Source organism: Balaenoptera borealis (genome assembly GCF_965194805.1).
Source record: "Balaenoptera borealis genome assembly, chromosome: 1".
Classification (NCBI taxonomy): Eukaryota; Metazoa; Chordata; class Mammalia; order Artiodactyla; family Balaenopteridae; genus Balaenoptera; species Balaenoptera borealis.
The window spans coordinates 98,212,040-98,230,763 of record NC_138860.1 but is presented as its reverse complement, the minus strand read 5'-3'; the positions used below and the strand labels follow the sequence as shown (position 1 = coordinate 98,230,763).

At 44.3% G+C, this 18,724-nt stretch overlaps 1 long non-coding RNA gene across 1 annotated transcript in view; it reads right to left on the bottom strand.

Moving 5' to 3' along the window:
- The window catches only part of LOC309634317, a 143,618-nt gene extending 128,515 nt beyond the window's left edge, over positions 1-15,103 (bottom strand). The window contains exon 1 of the long non-coding RNA XR_014247975.1: positions 190-15,103. This is a non-coding gene — a long non-coding RNA (uncharacterized lncRNA). The remainder of the gene's footprint in view (positions 1-189) is intronic.
- Between the last annotated feature and the right edge of the window lie 3,621 nt (positions 15,104-18,724).

The following is an 18,724-nucleotide window of genomic DNA, read 5'->3' as shown; positions in this document are numbered from 1 at the left end:
TACTTCACTCTGTATGACAGACTCTAGGTCCATCCACTACAAATAACTCAATTTTGTTTCTTTTTATGGCTGAGTAATATTCCATTGTATATATGTGCCACTTCTTTATCCATTCATCTGTTGATGGACACTTAGGTTGCTTCCATGTCCTGGCGATTGTAAATAGAGATGCAATGAACATTGTGGTACATGACTCTTTTTGAATTATGGTTTTCTCAGGGTATATGCCCAGTAGTGGGATTGCTGGGTCGTATGGTAGTTCTATTTTTAGTTTTTTAAGGAACTTCCATACTGTTCTCCATAGTGGCTGTATCAATTTACATTCTCACCTACAGTGCAAGACGGTACCCTTTTCTCCACACCCTCTCCAGCATTTATTGTTTGTAGATTTTTTGATGATGGCCATTCTGACTGGTATGATGTGATACCTCATTGTAGTTTTGATTTATTTTTCTCTAATGATTAGTGATGTTGAGCATCCTTTCATGTGTTTGTTGGCAATCTGTATATCTTCTTTGGAGAAGTGTCTATTTAGGTCTTCTGCCCATTTTTGGATTGGATTGTCTGTTTTTTTGATATTGAGTTGCATGAGCTGCTTGTAAATTTTGGAGATTAATCCTTTGTCAGTTGCTTCATTTGCAAATATTTTCTCCCATTCTGAAGGTTGTCTTTTTGTCTTGTTTATGGTTTCCTATGCTGTGCAAAAGCTTTTAAGTTTCATTAGGTCCCATTTGTTTATTTTTGTTTTTATTTCCATTTCTCTAGGAGGTGGGTCAAAAAGGATCTTGCTGTGATTTATATAATAGAGTGTTCTGCCTATGTTTCCCTCTAAGAGTTTTACAGTGTCTGGCCTTACATTTAGGTCTTTCATCCATTTTGAGTTTATTTTTGTGTGTGGTGCTAAGGAGTGTTCTAATTTCATTCTTTTACATGTAGCTGTCCAGTTTTCCCAGCACCACTTATTGAAGAGACTGTCTTTTCTCCATTGTATATTCTTGCCTCCTTTATCAAAAATAAGGTGACCATATGTGCATGGGTTTATCGCTGGGCTTTCTATCCTGTTCCATTGATCTATATTTCTGTTTTTGTGCCAGTACCATACTGTCTTGATTACTGTAGCTTTGCAGTATAGTCTGAAGTCCAGGAGCCTGATTCCTCCAGCTCCGTTTTTCTTTCTCAAGATTGCTTTGGCTATTCGGGGTCTTTTGTGTTTCCATACAAATTGTGCAATTTTTTGTTCTAGTTCTGTGAAAAATGCCAGTGGTAGTTTGATAGGGATTGCATTGAACCTGTAGATTGCTTTGGGTAGTATAGTCATTTACACAATGTTGATTCTTCCAATCCCCGAACATGGTATATCTCGCCATCTGTTTGTATCGTCTTTAATTTCTTTCATCCGTGTCTTATAGTTTTCTGCATACAGGTCTTTTGTCTCCTTAGGTAGGTTTATTCCTAGGTATTTTATTCTTTTTGTTGTAACAGTAAATGGGAGTGTTTCCTTAATTTCTTTTTCAGATTTTTCATCATTAGTGTATAGGAATGCAAGAGAGTTCTGTGCATTAATTTTGTATCCTGCTACTTTACCAAATTCATTGATTAGGTCTAGTAGTTTTCTGGCAGCATGTTTAGGATTCTCTATGTATAGTATCATGTCATCTGCAAAGAGTGACATCTTTACTTCTTTGTTTCTGATTTTGATTCCTTTTATTTCTTTTTCTTCTCTGATTGCTGTGGCTAAAACTTCCAAAACTGTGTTGAATAATGGTGGTGAGAGTGGAACCCACTGTCTTTTAACTGAAATCACACACCTGGTCTCAGGACTTAATGAAGCTCAGGTTCTTGATGTCTCATCACAGAATTCAGTGATAGGTAAGAAGTGGATTTATTTAGAGAGAAACACACTCCACAGACAGAGCGTGGCCATCTCAGAAGGCGAGAGGCCCTGAAATATGGGGTGGTTAGTTTTTATGGGCTGGGTAATGTCATAGGCTAATGAATGGGAGGATTATTCCACCTATTTCGGGGATGGGGTGGAAATTTCCAGGAATTGGGCCACCACCCAATTTTTGACCTTTTATGGTTGGCCTCAGAACTGTCATGGCACTGGTGAGTTTTTCATTTAGCATGCTAATGCATTACGATGAGTGTATAATGAGGCTCAAGGTCCACTGGAAGTGTAGTCTTCCGCCATCTTGGACCTGGTTGGTTCTAACCAGTATTTTCATGTCCTATAGCTATGTCATTCTTTTAAAAGTTGTGCCCTGCCCCCTTACCTTCTGTTTCACTACTCCAAACTCTCTGCTGGGGCAGCTGGGCTGGGTGAGTGCTTTGACCTAGCCACACACGGTGCTGGAGGACGATCTTGTCACCATTTCACACTTCCCCTGCCCCATGGTTAGTGTTCCCCTTGTGAGGGAGGTGCTTGGTCATCTTTTCAGATGTGACCATTTCAGCCCATCAGAGAGGATCTAATATTGATAGTATTTAGCCTCAAATGAGAAGGGAATTATCCTGATTCTTTTTCTTCCTGAAGGCTCCTTGCACCTGTATAAATTTGCCCAATTCCTTCTAGCAACCCAGCTATTCATACCAAGAAATATGGAGAACAGCCTTTGTCAAGCTCTACATTAGGGGAAATGTCCAGTTATATTCTATTCTGAGGATAATGGATGCCTAGCTGCCTACATTTACACAACAGAAGGTATCAATCGTGAAAATTTTCTAGGAACAATGACTTCCTCCGAGGTGATTCGCAGCCTCCACCTTGCTGCTTGGTGACTTTGAAATGGTGGCTTACTGAGGTAGAAAGATAGAAAGTTTTACTTTCTAGGCATCCAATTACAAATCTAGTACATACTTGTGCCATGAATCAATGTCAAGTTTGTAAGTCAGAAGTCAATAAATTTATCCGAATGCACATTCTTTCCCTGTTTGAAGACTGAGAAACATTTCACATTTCCCTGGCTATTGGCTCCTTTCCCAAATTTCTCAGAAATCACAGACAATGACTCTGCAATCGTATTTCCAAGTTCTGATGAGATTCATCCAAAACCGGAGCTCACACAGTGGTGACTAGTTGCTCCCAAAACTCTTCACTGATCTTGAGCTTGACATCCTTCTTCTGCAGTTTGCCTTTTACACTTTCTGGCTTGAGAATTACTCTTCTTGAGGGAGAGAAACATTATGCATTAAAAGTTATGCCCCATTCTGCCACACTAAGTGTGGGGCCTGGCTTTTCCTTGTTATTTTTCCTGCTCCAAATAATTTTCTAAAACAGTCTTTCCGTGGTCTCAGTCATTTGTTTAAGCCTCAGCTCATTTTACACGTTAGTATTCCTGACACCAGTCTTACAGGTTTGTGCTTTTTGGTTTTTGTTTTTGTCCCTCCCACTGTTATATTTGCTCTTTGAAATTCTGGACTCACTCCGTTTTCACAATGGTTTCTTTACATGACCCCTCCTTCCTGCTCCGCCTTCTTTCTCACTGAGGTTATTAGTTTATTCCTCACTCCACAGATATTTGTGTGACACCCACCATGTGTTAAGCACAGCGCTGGGCACACCAATACACCAGGGAACGAAACCAGATGTGATGCCTCCTCTTACAGACATTATTCCAATAATTAGACAAATAAATACTAAATTGCAACTCTGATAACTGTGAAGAAGAGGTACATAGTGCTCTAGGAATGTATGAGTTTTTTGTGTTTTTTTTAAAAATCTAGATAAAGATGCAAAGAAGAGATTACTGGGTTAAGATCTAAAAGATGAGAAGGAAGGATTTACTGAGGTCAAAAAGGGAGAAGGAAACAATCTAATTTAAAAATGGGCAAAAGATCTGAACAGACATCTCATCAAAGATACTATACAGATGGTAAATAGCATCTGAAAAGATGCTCAACATCACAGTCATTAGGAAATTGCAAATTAAAACAACAATGAAATACCACTATACACTAATATATATGTATACATGAATGGCCCAAATCCAAACGACTGGCAATGCCAAGTTCTGGGAAGGACATGGAGAAGCAGGAGCTCTCCCACGTGCTGGTGGGAACGCAAAATGGAGCAGCCACTTTAGAAGACAGTTTGGTGATTTCTTACAAAACTACACATACCCTTACCATAGGATCCAGCAATCGGACTCCTTGGTACTTACTCAAATGAGTTGAAGACTATGTCCACACAAAAAATGCTTATGGCAGCTTTATTCATAATTGCTAAAACTTGGAAGCAACCAAGATGTCCTTCAGTAGGTGAGTGGATACATAAGCTGTGGTACATCCAAACAATGGAATATTATTTAGCACTAAAAAGAAATGAACTATCAAGCCATGAAAAGACACAGAGAGACCTTACAAAAGCATACTGCTAAGTGAGAGAAGCCAATATGAAAAGGTTACATACTGTATAATTCCAACTATGACATTCTGGAAAAAGCAAAACTATGGAGGCAATACAAAAAAAATCAGTGTTTGCCAGGGGTTTGGGAGGAAGGAGGGATGAATAGGTGGAGCACAAGGGATTTTAAGGGCAGCGAAAATACTCCGTATGATACTGTAAGATATCTGTCTTGTACATTTATCCAAACCCATAGAATGTACAACACAAAGAGTGACCCATAATGTAAACTGTGGACTGGTTGATAATGATGTGTTGATGCTGGTTCATGGATTATAACAAATGCACACACTGGTGTGGGATATTCATGGTATGGGAGGCCGTGTGTGTGTGTGTGTTGGGGTGTGGGGAGGGTGGGAAACAGGGTATATGGGAACTCTTTACACTTTCTGCTCAATTTTGCTGTGAACCTAAAAGTGCTCTAAAAAATAAGTCTATGAGTATTTCTTTAAAGGGGGGTGGGAGGAGAAGGAAACTTCCAGGAAGAAACTAGCACGTACAAAGGCCCAGTGGCACAGGGAAGCTTGGCGATTGCGAGCACTGAAGGAAGGCCACTGTGCGTAGAGCAAACTAGGTGGAACTGATGGAGCTGGAGAGACAGATGAGGGCCAGGCTCTACAGGGGCTGGCAGGCTGTTAAAGCAGTTTTTCTTAATTCTGAAAGCACTGGGAAGCCATTGAGTGGTTTTAGGGATGTGGAGGTGGGATAGGGACAGCAGGAATACAGTCAGATTTGTATTCCAAAGCAATCACTCTGGCTACAATGTAGAGAGTGGAAAATGCATTGGAACTCTGGAAGGGGCCAGAGCTGATGTGAGGAAGCCAGCTGGGAAGCAGATGCTCTAGCACCACTGAAAAATAAAGGCAGCCTGACAAGAGTGGGTGATGTGGGAATGGGAAGAAAGGCAAGATGAATTGAGGATGTAAAATGGACAGTCCTTCACGGGGAGGGGGATGGGTAAGCTGGGACGAAGTGAGAGAGTGGCATGGACATATATACACTGCCAAATGTAAAATAGATAGCTAGTGGGAAGCAGCCGCATAGCACAGGGAGATCAGCTTGGTGCTTTGTGACCACCTAGAGGGGTGGGATAGGGAGGGTGGGAGGGAGACGCAAGAGGGAGGAGATATGGGGATATATGTATATGTACAGCTGATTCACTTTGTTAAATAGCAGAAACTAACACAGCATTGTAAAGCAATTATACACCAACAAAGATGTTAAAAAAATATACTCAGAAAAAAATTTTTTAAAAATGGATGGTCCTTGAGAGGAGATGAAACATAGGAGAGGAGGGGAAGGAGGAGCCAGTGTGCTTCCTTGGTTAATCCTGATTGTACAACGAGGATTGTAGTCCTTGGAGATTTCTGTCCCTCTTTAGCGATAGTCTCCTTTAAAGTTTCTGACTCATGCAAATTTCCCAACTTGTTGAAATGCTTTCCCTAAATGAAGTGAACATGACTAAACATGTCCTATGAGCACAGGTCCCTTTGTACCATAAAGAGCTCCTTGATGAAAGGATTTCTTTCTCCCAAGGTTCATGCACTTCTACATCATACCAATATTGACACATGTTTTAGAATTAGGTCCAACAAAAGAGCTCACCTTATTTCTCCTGCTTTTAGAGAGTTGAAGCAAATTAAACATTCTTGGGTTGTCTGCAGGACACGTGGTCACCCTACTTAGATAGCACTCACCACGTACCAGGCGCTGCTCTGAGAGCATTTTAGCCCATTAAATCCTCTCAGCAACCCAATGGAGTAGGTGCAGCTGTCATCTTCATTTTACAGATAGGGAAACTGAGTCACATAGAGGTTGACTAATTTGTCTCTGTTCACACAGCTAGGATTTGGGCTCCGGCTCTGGAGTCCATGCTCTTAGCCATTACTGGAATTGCCTCTCAAATGTGGTCTTTCTGCAGGATATTTCAAACTAGTCCTAGAGAGAGAAATCCGTTTGCCTCTTGGGTCAGAAGTGGAGGATGGAAGTCTGCAGATGCCTGTTTCATGGAGAAAAGAACAGAGCTGCAGGGTAAACTGAGATGAGAGATGGGGGAGGGACAGAGAGAGACAGAGAGATAAAACGAGACAGAGCGATAGGCAGAGAAAAACCAGGGAGTGAAAGAGATCTAAAACGTCTGCAGGAAACCACAGTAGCCAAAACATCTCTCAAAGACAGTTGGCCCTTTTCCTGATAGTCAGAAAGTGGATGTCAATTTGCTGGGAGGCATGAGGAAAACAAAAGATGAACATCTGTCTCCTGAAACATGGGGCTAAAAGCCAGGTAACTGGGGAGCTGGCATTACCTTGAAGAATTTGCTGAAGACCAAGGCAGGCATGGGCCTTGGCCAGGCATTGTCTGACGATATGGTTCTTAACCAAAAGTGTATATCTGGTCTTCGGGGGAATGCTTTAAAATTCCTGATAGCAGACTTACAGAATCTCTTGGGATCGTGTTGATTCTAGGCATCTGTATTTTTTTTTTTAATTTTATTTATTTATTTATGGCTGTGTTGGGTCTTCATTTCTGCACGAGGGCTTTCTCTAGTTGTGGCAAGCAGGGGCCACTCTTCATTGCGGTGCGCGGGCCTCTCACTATCGCGGCCTCTCTTGTTGGGGAGCACAGGCTCCAGACGCGCAGGCTCAGTAATTGTAGCTCACGGGCCCAGCTGCTCCGCGGCATGTGGGATCTCTTCAGACCAGGGCTCGAACCCGTGTCCCCTGCATTGGCAGGCAGATTCTCAACCACTGCGCCACCAGGGAAGCCCTAGGCATCCCTATTTTTTAAAAGCTTCTCAGGTGATTCTGATAAGGGTCCTTGGTTAAGACCTACTGGTCTGAAGACAAACAACTGATGCTCATAAGAGGTCTCTTGATCAGATATTTACCAGGAGCTTGAAAGAGAAAAATGAAATCCCTGAATTCAGAAGTCAGCCTGGGGGCCCTGGGATTAGTAGGACCTTGAGGAAGCTTGGGCCAGAGGCCTTCAATTTATTCACCTGGACACCGTGTGGGTTAACTGTGTCCCATGAGGCAGAAATGGCCCAGAAACATCTTGAGACAGACCAGAGGATGAGACCCAGGAAAGTGGGTCTTCCTCCAAAGGAGGCCTGGGTCCCAATGAAGCTCAAGGGAGCCTTAACACCTCCCTTCACTAGGAGTGTGGGATTTGACCACCATACATTCAGGTGTTGAATCACAGCTTCTGAGCTGAGTGTGGCTATTATTGGAATGACCATAGAGGGTTTGAATGAAAAATAGTTAAAATGGCATTTCGTTAGTTACTATTATATCAACACTCCCTGCTTGAGTGAAGAAGAATTTCTTTTGTCTAGGAATAAACACACGTCTCCCCCCTTTGCAAGAGTCTCAGGAAAAAATGAGAGGAAGACATTGCAAGGGAGTGGCAATCCCACAATAGATACAATAGAACTACATAAAAAGGAAAGCAATGAAAAGATAAACATGAGATTGGGACTCATGGTTATTTTGAGCAGGGAGGGTCACAGGGAGGGTAAGTGTGGGAGGAATGGTTAGGGAGGCTTTTGTTTTGAGTGTTAGGTTTCTGGGTACTTAATCCATTATCAAAATGACTGGCAAAACAACCAAATAAACAAATAGAAGTGGCCATGCCTGGAATAATGATAAGAGTGTGTTATGAAATAAGGATTATGGTTAACCCAATTCTGTGCACCTGAGGGCCAATTTAAAAATAAATTTAAATGTATATTTAGAGGGGAAAAAAATCACCTGCAAATGATCCCACCACCCATAGGGTAACCACTGTTAACATTTCCCTTCCCAGGCGGTTTTGTACATCTTTTTTTTTTTTTTTTTTTTTTACATTATAGTGTAACCGTAATTTTTTGTATCCTCCTCTTTTTAAAAAATTAATAGACAATTAACTGTTTTTAGAGCAGTTTTAGGTTCACAGCAAAATTGAGCAGGAAGTACAGATAGCCTTCTGTTTTTACTTAACATTAGGGGATATACATGTTTTCATTTCATTAAAAGTTTCTCAGGAACAAAAGTTTTTACTGTCAACATATGTTTCCTTATATGGATATAATATGGTTTACTTAGCCTACCACCACTGATCACTAGGGTTGTTTCCCATTTTTTGGTGGTATAAATAAAGTAGTGATGAACATTTTAGTGCATAAATTCCACCCCGCCACACATACATACTTAACATTATTTTTAAGGGCAGATTATTAGAGTTATTGAATGAACAAATATGAACATTTAAAGGCCGATTTGCCAAACTACCAACTTATTTTCCAGAAATTTTATGCAAATTTACACCTTGACCAGAAGAATTTGAGAGGATCTACTCACTGCCCTCTTACCAGCTGTGGTGGACATACTAAGAGCCTCCACCCCCTAATAGGTCCTGATCCCTGGAACCTATGTAGAGGTGACCTTACATGGCAAAGAGGTATTAAGGTTGCTAATCAGCTGATCTTGAGTTGGGGGAATTATCCTGGATTACCTAGATGGGCCCAAATGTAATCACAAGGGTCCTTGAAAGTGGAAGAGGAAGAGAGAAGAGAACCTGAAAGGCAGCTGTGTGAGAATCACTCAGCCCCATGTTGCTGGTTTTGAAAAAGGAGGAAGGGGGCCATGAGCCAAGGAATGTAGGGGATGTCTAGAAGCTGGCAAAGGCAAGGAAATGGGTTCTCCCCTAGAGCCTCCAGAAGGAACACAGTCCTGCTGACACCGTGATCTTAGCCCAGAGAGACTGTGTGGGACTTCTGACTACAGAGCTGTAAGAGAATATGTCTGGGTTGTTTTAGGCCACTAAATTTGTGGTCATTTGTTGCCGCAGCAATAGAAAACTGTATTGGGTATCTTCATTTTGTTTCATTCCAGTGGCATTTAATGGCTGTTTTAATTTGTATTTCTTTGATATTTGGGGTAGAGCACAGCTTTTGTTCTGTCTACCCAGAAGAGACTCTTCTGGGAACTGCTCCTCCTCCTCCTTCTACACATGTGGTCCAAGATCAAGCTGGATACCTGAGCCAAGCTAAGCCATTCAGAGCCTTTCTTTGTAATTAAAAAATTTATGATTAGAAAAAACAAGCCCCATCCTTCTGCACTGGTGCAGAGGAGAGGTCAGTCACAGCAGCTGCCAAGGGTATGTCTCTGCCATCCACACAAAACCTGTCAGAGTGAACAACGCTGACATGCAGAGGAAAGCAAGAAAGAGGGGCAGGGAGTGGTTTTGGTCGCTAAAGTCAGTTACATCCCTGCTCTTTTCCACTGTGTGACCCTTTGAATAGATGTCTCTTTTGCAGAAATTAGTTTCAGTTGTGTTTCTGTCGCTTACCACTAAAAGAATCTTAATACAGAAACTGGAACATGAACTGGGGTGTGGAAATTGAGGAACCCCCAGATGACTGAATCAAGGTTGGTTGGCGTGTCGTGAGCGTCCACAGATCCTAGGCTGGGAAAGTTGCCTTCTCTATTTTTATGTTATCAAGGCAGATGGTTAGACTATTTTCCAGTGGTTCTTGGGGCTCAGACCATGTGCCATTCAGACTTATACTTTGGGAGACATGGTATGAAATATCAGGATGATAGAATGTGTCAGTAATTTCTCGCAGCCTTAGGTAGGGTGCTGTGAGAGAAAGAGAAGACCTGGAAGCAGCAGACATTCAGGGAGCTGCTGCACAGATAGATAGCAGCTTTAAGAGAGGTCTTTCGGTTGGTAGCCAGCAGTCCCAAATGGCCAAGGTCACAGAGTTATACCATTTGCTCAACTGCAAAAGCTGAACACTTTGCCCCACACCAAAGGTTCTGCCCTGATTAAGAAGCCTCAGAATCCTGGAAATTGGAATGGTGATACCTGGAAAGGACCACAGCCAGCCAAGCGCCTCAGGCTGTGCACTCCCTGCCTCATGAGGAATTGTAACCTCTTCCCACCCCACCCCAGTGTGACGTGGAAGTCGCAGAACAGGGACAATATTGAGGGCAGGCCAGCCGTGGCTTCCCTCTCCACATTTCCCGCTGAGCCCCAGGAGAAGGGCAGAGCCTCCAGAGTTGTAGGAAGAGGCTGGAGTCATGTGAGCAGAGTCCAATACACCCCTCGTGCCTTACAACTTTCTGGAGTTGGAAATTGGCCAACAGCGACCCCCAAAATGAAAGTCACAGTCAAATGATTACAGTTTTCAAGGTTGAAATGCTAAAAAAGCCCAAGTCTGCCAAACTGAGGTGTGTGATTGCTCAACCACTGAGGTAGTATTACTTTTTCGAACTTTCCTGATGATAAGAATCACCTGAGATGATTGTTAAAAAATGCAGATTCCCAAGCTGCTCCTCCTGGAGAGTCAGTGGGTCTGGGGTGTGATTGAGAATTTTCATCAAATTCCCCAGGAGATTTCTATCATCCAAAAGATTTGGGAAACTCTATCATGAGGTACTTCCTAGGTAGCTAGACCAATAGGAAGTGTTTCGTAAGGCAGTACAGCCCTGGGTGGAGGAAACCTCTCCACCACCCTGCTCATGAAAGGTTTTGTGGATGTGGGCAAGGGCAATGCTCCCGACAGGCAAAACCTGGAGAGTCAGACTGGCGACCAGAGAACTCGGTCTTTGCCAAGATGCAGTGATATTCACCAGCCACAGCCCTGACCTCACCATCCCTGTCCAGCTGGATGTGGTTCAGATGTGACCACTGTGTGTTGCCTCCTTTTCACCCATTTTCAACAGTAGCATTTATAACAGTTGCCCTGTTTCCCACCAGCATTGTACATGAAGTGTGTGGGAGGTGGTTGGTAGTAATCACAAAGCCAGTGTGGGCAAGATCATGGGGAGCAATGAGAAGGCTTGACCAAGAGGAATAGACACACTCAGGAATCCTGGACTTGAACTTGCTGTCAAGTGACCCGCTAAGTTAGTCCTTTGAGCACCATTCCTATCCACACCTGGATGCACTAATTTTCTCTAAATATGTGGAAAAATATCTAACATGTACTAAACACGCACTGTGTTCTAGGCACTGTGAAAGTGCCTTGTGTGCATCAGCTCACTAAAGCCTCCCCCAAACCCTATTAGGTAGGTGTTATTATTATTATCCCTCAATTTACAGATGAGGATCAAGAAACCTGCCCCAAATTGTACAGCTATTAAGTCATGGGGCCAAAATCTGAACACAGGCAGTCTCCAGAACCTGAGCTCTTAATATTACTCTACACTGCCTCTCCAGTGAAAGAAAAACATATGAGAGAGAGGAAAATAAAAGGACACAGTCACATTTCAAAAGAAGATAAACATGTCCATGATGGATAGGAAACAGAAAAGAAATAAGAAGACTAATGTGAAGAAAGGCTGCCAACAAAAGCAATCAGCAGGAGATAAACTCCTTTCAGATGAAAAGAAAATAGTAGAGCAAGATGAAAATGATTGTAAGATAAGCAAGTTGAGAATTCTCTAAAGATGAGGGAAAAAATGAATAAGAATAAGTGGATATGGAAGAGGAACAATTAGAAACCCTGGAAATGGAAAAATCTAGTACTTGAAATAAAAACTAACCAGATGGGGGAAGGTCTGGACCAAATATAGTTGAATAAATAATTAGAGCTTTGGAAGATGGAGCTGAGGAATTCACCCAGAACTCAGTGCAGAGGATTTTTTAAAACTCGAAAATGATGAAAGGGTAATTATGAGACAGGGAAAAGAGTTTGAGGGGCTCCATCCAAGAGAAGATTCAAAAGAAAGGATTAGAGCAAATGGTAGAGAAGACTGAAGAGATAATGGTGAAAAATTCTCCAGAATCCTCAGACAGAAAGTGCCCACTGAATGTTGAGTAGAATAAATAATAAATCCACACTTATACATGCTGGTCTAAAGCTGTAGAATGTCAAGAGTGAACAAGAAAATCTTTAAAACTACCAGAGGAAAGAGAGATCTTCCATCTAGGGGATTCTGGACTTGGAGAGAGAAGCAGTAGCTGGATGACTTTGAGTTACATCCCACTGAGAAGAGGATGATTGCATTACAGTGAGAGAGGACACTTGGGGGTATTTTGTGTATGGAAAGAAAATTATGTGGGTATGCGGGGAAGACTAGCCATTGTTTTGCACACCTCTTCTGAGCAACAGTCTGTCCTTTCTAACTCTTTGGTTCACATGCGTGCTCCTTTCTCTTCTAAATCCTGCTCCCAAACACTGTTTATTAGTCCAAGGAAGCGTACTTGAGCTAAGGTGACCGATCATAACAACTCACCCTAGGCCTCAGCTGAGGCACCATGTTGGGTGAATAAGAGCCTTTCCTTGAGACTTTTGACCTTGAGACCAGAGAGAGCAGGTCCTAGCAGCAAAGCTGTGAGAGGTGAGCCACAGGTGCTCTCAAAAGCCATGCTTCCTGCCATGTGGACAATGCCAGTCTGAGAGAGAATAAGGTTGTTCTGTAGAGAAAAACAAAGATGAAAGAGAGAGAGAGAGAGAATCGTGTCAATGTGTAAGAAGGATCGGGTCCTCGTTGTATCTCTGCTCGTCCCATCTTTTATGAATCTTCCCTAAATTCTCCCCTTTAACTAAACTTATAAAACTTAAATTTCTACTATTTTCAGCCAAATGAGTCTTAGTTAATGGAATGATAAGATTGACACTTTATTATTCTTTCACTATTTGCAAGTTTTCTTTGGGGGAAACGGCTTTGTTTATTTATCTTCTGGGTCTTATAGGTTTTTTTGTTTGTTTCTTTTAAATATGCAGTATTCCCAAACCAAATTTCTATTCTCCTGATCCCAATCCTCTTTCTTTTCTCCCTTTCTCCACCGAAGGCTTCCTCATCTTTACGCACACCCAAGCCAAGGACTTCAGTATCGTCAACTCCTTCTGCTTTTGATTTCACACCCCCCCCAGCACCCCGCAGCCATCAAATCCCATCAATTCTGCCTGTGGAAGTACCTCTCAGATCCATCTATTCACTTTAACAATGATTAACCCACCCATTGACAGGGCTCCAGGCAACTTTCTCATTTGCTGCCGAGTGTAATTCAGAACAACTTTTCTGGAGGGAAATTTGGAAATGTATTTCAATAATCTTTAAAATAGTTCTATTGATACTTTTGACTCAGCAGTTGCACCTTATGAATAAGGGGGGGGGTGGTAAAAGATAAGAACAAAGACATTTTTTAGAAAGCAAGAACATGTACAACAATGACGTTTTAAAATAGTATTTAATAAGATGGAGTGTTGCTTAAGATATAATGTTAAATAAGAAATGATATGAAACATATTTGTACACAGTATGATTCTAATGTCGTTAAAATATATGTCAGATTCAGTGATTATGCAAAATTTGATATGATCTATAGGCTTTCATTCTTTCCACCCTCATTCTCAAACCACTGCCCACCACGGGTCCCTTCTGAGAATGAGGAGGGTGTGGTTAGGAAGTGACAGCCTCAGAGTCATTTGAGGCTTTTCTAATTCAGTGTACAGAATGCTGAGTGCAGTATAATTTTCAGCGTCTTCATACTGTACATTCTGTGACAATATAGACTCCCCTCCAGTTGCTGTCTTCCGTTACTTTCACAAGAATGCAACCCCACACTTAACACAATTTAACTTTTATCCACACACGTAATCCCATTTTGGTGGGATTTAAATGCATTTGTATATCTACATAGGGAAAAAATAGGTAAAGTAAACACACCAAAATGTTAATAGTGGTTAACTCTGCAGGATGAAGTTTGTTGATTTGAACATACTCCTGTATCTTTAAATATTTTTTAAAAATGTAACTGTCAATAGCTGCTTAGCATTCCACCATATGGATACACTCCAACTTATTTAATCAAACCCCATTCTTGAACACTTAGAGAACTTGCCATTTTCCACTATTGTAAACAATGCTGTGGTGAACATCTTGTTATCTACATCTCTATGACAGCTGGGTCCTGCAGAATTATACAGGCCTGAGCCAAAACAACTCCTGTCTTCCAGGGCATTTCCTCCTTTGTAGAGGAGAGCAGACACTTAGAGAAACAACTGCAATGTGAGACACAGTGTGGTTAGTGCCTTATCAGAGGAGAAGATTCAAATCCAGGCAGGGAGCAGGCTGCTTGGAGGAGGGGGCATTTGAGCCAACATCCTTAGACACAGAGCTTGGAAGAGAGAGCTGATCTTCCCAGTGGTCACAGAGAGTTGATCTCAGTGAGCTACTCCAGTGGCCTTTGCACCAGAGTCTGAGAATCTGGGCCCCCAGTGTCAGGGCCTCTTGGGAACATGGCAGCTCTCATCAAGGGACAGGAGCGTCCTCTCCCCTCTACTGAAGCCTGCTAGTTTCCCCATCCTCCTTCCAGACCTATAAAGTCCACTCCACCATCAGCGCCCCTGTGTCCAGACAAGGGGAGGTGTCTCCAGAGCCCTCCACTGCCTCCCTCCCTCTGCCCCCCAGGGAGCAGGACTGAGGGGCTATTCCCTGACAGTCCTGAGCCACAGGGCAGGCGCACAAGGCTCCGGCTCCTCAGCTCTCAGCACCTCCTGCGAAACGCCAGCTCCTGGGGTCAAAGGAATGTTGAGCAATCTTTGGAATTTTTCAGAGAGAAACAAGCACTTTCGAATTCCATTCTGGCCTCCTGAGCTGGGCACGCTGCCCACAGCCCGGAGCCCTGAGTCTTCCTGAGCAGGCATCTGGGAGCACTGGGGGACTTTTCAGTGTTTGTTTTCTCCTCCTGCTGGCGGGGCTGTAAGGACACCATCACAGTGAGGTCATGGAGCCCTGCCCCGCTGCGTCCATCCGTCAGTGGCCGAGCAGCCGGGATCCTGCAGTCGGTGCTGGTTGGATGTGCCAGGGGCTGGGTGGGGTCTGGAAAGACTGAGGGGCAGAGCCCAGGATGCACCCCTCAGGACCGCCCTGCCCCTTCACTGCCAGGTCCTATCCCCTACCCCGGCACCCGACCTCCGTCAAGGGCCTCAGGGCCACACTCTGTCCAGCTTCCTGGGGCCTGCAGGGACACGTGGAGAGCCCAGTTTTGGCTTGGTTGAGATAATCCACTGATGTCTTGCAACTAGTTCTTAGTGCAAACAGAACCTTCAGGGAAGCCTTCCTGACCCCACTGCTCCCCCCCCGCATTGCCCCACCACCATCACATGCATGAAATGAAGTTCCCCTGTTACACACTTTCATGGCACCCTGTGCCTCTCCATCTGGGCTCTGGCCTCTGCGGTTAAATATAATTATTTGAGTATTTGCTTCACGTCTGTCTCATTGATAGACAGCATGTCCCTTGAGGGCAAGAGCCCTGTCTGTCGTGTTCACTGTCGTATCCCCAATACCAAGCACGGTATTTGATATGTAGTAGGTACTTTATGGATTTCATTATGCCAAGCAAAGTTTCCCAAGGGGGTACAAGGATACTGCCCCCAAAGGTGCCCCTCCCAGGACATGAGCTCGCCTGGGATCCCCTTCAGATTTGATGGGACCTCAGCCCGGCCCCACTTAGAGCCTCAGTTTCCCTGGGTTCCGGCTCCCCCACTGTCAGCCTCAACTACAACCAGAGAGTCAGGAGACCAAAGGGTCCTTGCTTGTAATTAAAGCTCCTCTGTCTGTGATCAGAATGCGGGTCTCCTGGCAAGGGTGACCTGACCTGGCAAGGGTGACTTTTGCAGACACCAGCTGTTTCAACAGCCCCACTGCCCCCTATTTCAGGTTCCTTTGTCATCCTGGCTCTGTGGTGGCCCTGACTCTATATGCACACCTCCCATCTACCTTAGGTTTGTGTCAGGTTCAAAAGTTCTCCGAGCCCATCACGCCATTATTTCATCCGTGCCTCCCAATAGGACTTGAGGGCCAAAGCATGAGCCTTCCCGTTTTACAGAAGAGGAGACTGTCCCTGAGAAGTGACCTTCTCAAGGTCATGGCTGGGAAACAGTGGATTACGTTTCTAGCTCCAGGGGCAGAAGGAAGGAGTCAGGTAGAGAGTGGGAGGTTAGGACCCGGGAAGGAGGGAACCTAGGCCAGGCACCTGAGGCAAGAATGCAGACATCTCAGAAGGAACTGGAAACAAGACAGCGCCTACACCCTCTGATCAGAATCCTGCACTTCATAAACCAGACCATTTTTATAATTCGTATGTTTTCTGTGTTAATTTTCTCGCACAGTAGGAAATAGTAAAACCTCAAGGAAGTTCCAGGTGACCTCAGCTGTGCAGAGGGAAGCCAAAGGAATGGGTTTGTATGTGTGCTTGTGCCAGAATGTTGAAAGGGACAACAACCCAGGGCAAGAGAATCATAAAAGGGAGAGGGTCGAGGGCACAGGGGAGCCATTTTTTTCACTGTCATCCCTACCCTGACCCCAGGCACCTGCAGAAGATCAGAACTTAACTATAGAAAACCTGGGTTTTTCTTGTCATTAGATGAAGTTGGTTTCCTTAACCACTTCATAAGGTTGTTGTGAGATTCCATCATTCACATGACAAGTGTTCATTGAGTTCTAGGTGCCTGGGATGCATCAGGGAACACAACAAAGATCTTCACCCTTGTGCAGTTTATATTCTAATGAGAGGAGATAGAATACCGACATTAAACAAGAAATCAGTAAATTACATGGTATGCTAGAAGGTGTTAAGTACTGTGGGAGCAGGGTAAAGGGTGAGGGTGTACTGGGTTTGTTGGGGTAGCAATGCCAACTGCAGTGGTCAAGGCAGGCCTCATAGGGAAGGGGAGATTGAGTTGCAGGGGTGTCAGGGAATGTGTACCCCAGGCAGGGGAAGACCAGGCCCTGAGTGCTGAGGAACAGGGGTTGTTCAGTGAGGCTGGGGCTGGAGGAGTGAGGGGGAGAGTGGTGGGAGCAGAGGTCAGAGGGGTGAGGGAGTGGGCAGATCATGAGCTGCTTGCTGGCCATTGCACAGACTTGGGTGAGAGAAATAGGGAGCTATGGATGGCTTGATCCCTCTAGCTACTGTGTTGAGAAAAGAGTGAAGGGTCTAATGAGAGACATGATGGGAAGCCAATGCAATAAGCCAAGGGAGGGGTCATGGCAGCTTGGACCTGGGTGCAGTGATAGGAGGTGATGAGAAGAAGTGAGGCACTAGATAACGGGAGAGACGACAGGGTTTGCTAATAGTTTTGGTGGGGGATGTGAGAGAAAGAGGAGTCAAGGATGACTCCACAGTTTCTCTTTCCACAGAAAGAGGAGTCAAGGATGACTCCTCAGTTTCTTTTCCAAGAGATGACTCCTGGAAGGATGGAGTTGCCATTAACTGAGATCATGACTGTTAGTATAGCTACTGACCACCTACTCGAGGCCAGGTCCCAGGTCATCTACTTTGCTCTCTGATCCAAATCAATCCTTACAACCCCATGAGGTAGGAATTAGTCCCTTCAGCCCAGAGAAGGTACCTCACTGACCACGTCACTCTGTAAGTAAGAGGCAGATCCTGGATGCCCCAGGCTGGTCTGACCTCACGGGGTGGATGTGCACATCCTGTCCCCAGGATACCAGTTCCCTTGCCTCACCTGACCTTGGCTGGCCTTGTACTTCACTCCCTCTTTCCCCTACATCAAGCTGTCTCAAAGTGACAGAGCTCCCAAGCCCTGATGTTTTATGTATGCTGGGGACTTCTCTTGGACACACTGTAAAACTCCTTACTTGGATATCTGAAATTAAGTCGGGGGGTGGCCAAAACTAGGATGTTTGGAAACTTCCTCAGAGGTCTTGGGCTGACAGGTGGGCCATGAGTCAGGGAGGCGACAGGTGGGAGATAGCGCAGGGGGACTCAGCAGCTGTCTCAACAAAGATGTGGGATTCTTGTAAGCACAGTCACCTCTGAAACACCCTTCCCACCATCACAGCGCCCACACTGGAGGGGCTGCTTTCTCACCCTCAGAATCTCTCTGCCCTTCTAGATCACCAGATTCACAGTTTACAGGCAAAACATGTGGACTCAGAGGGTTGACTCTGATTGCACTCAGATATGGGGGCAGTGCGTGCATGCATGCGTGTGTGTGTGCTTGTGCATATGTGTCTAGGGAGGGGGGATTGGAAGAGTGGAAATCTACCAGCACAGCATGATTTCAGGAGTCTGAACACCACCATCCTAGCCCAGGCACATCCTGGACCTCCTTTTTTTTTTTTTTTTTTTTTTAATTAATTAATTTATTTTTATTTTTGGCTGTGTTGGGTCTTCGTTTCTGTGCGAGGGCTTTCTCCAGTTGCGGCAAGCGGGGGCCACTCTTCATCGCGGTGCGCGGGCCTCTTTCTGTCGCGGCCTCTCTTGTTGCGGAGCACAGGCTCCAGACGCGCAGGCTCAGTAGTTGTGGCTCACGGGCTTAGTTGCTCCGCGGCATGTGGGATCTTCCCAGACCAGGGCTCG